General features: G+C 34.6%; 1 pseudogene; it reads right to left on the reverse strand.

Annotated features, from left to right (window-relative positions):
* LOC106734003 (ferritin light chain pseudogene) overlaps window positions 1–460 on the reverse strand; it is a 22,410-nt pseudogene that overhangs the window by 13,202 nt on the left and 8,748 nt on the right.

The raw sequence follows: 460 nt of genomic DNA on the forward strand, positions 1-460 counted from the left end.
CATCATCATAGCATACAAAATGTGCATAGTAACTTAATATACTGCATAGTAACTTAATCATGCATATTATTATCCAAAATTTTCTACCCCTCTTTCTGACCCTCTGTCCTTTCCCACCCTCTTCTCCCACTGTTTCTGGTGTCTACAATTGTCTTCTATTCCTTTTCCACCCACATTGTATTGATCACACAATTTCTTAAATAATCTAACCATTTTCAATGGTAAGTTCACATGGTACTATTAAGAAAACCAGTTTTAACTTGAATTATAGAAATGCTAAAGTAAACTTTTCTTAAAGCCAGGAAACAGGTTAGGACTCTGTTCAAATGGTAGGTGCATGAACCTATCAGTCTCAGTACTTTATCTTCTATTCTGGTTCCATTTTCCTGATTAAATTCTGGGATATAATATTCAACCCCAGACTTGTCCCTATGATTAAGTTGGCCACTTTCTTACTTTT

This window comes from Tupaia chinensis, unplaced genomic scaffold (genome assembly GCF_000334495.1).
Source record: "Tupaia chinensis unplaced genomic scaffold, TupChi_1.0 Scaffold147123_1, whole genome shotgun sequence".
In the NCBI taxonomy this organism is placed as follows: domain Eukaryota; kingdom Metazoa; phylum Chordata; class Mammalia; order Scandentia; family Tupaiidae; genus Tupaia; species Tupaia belangeri.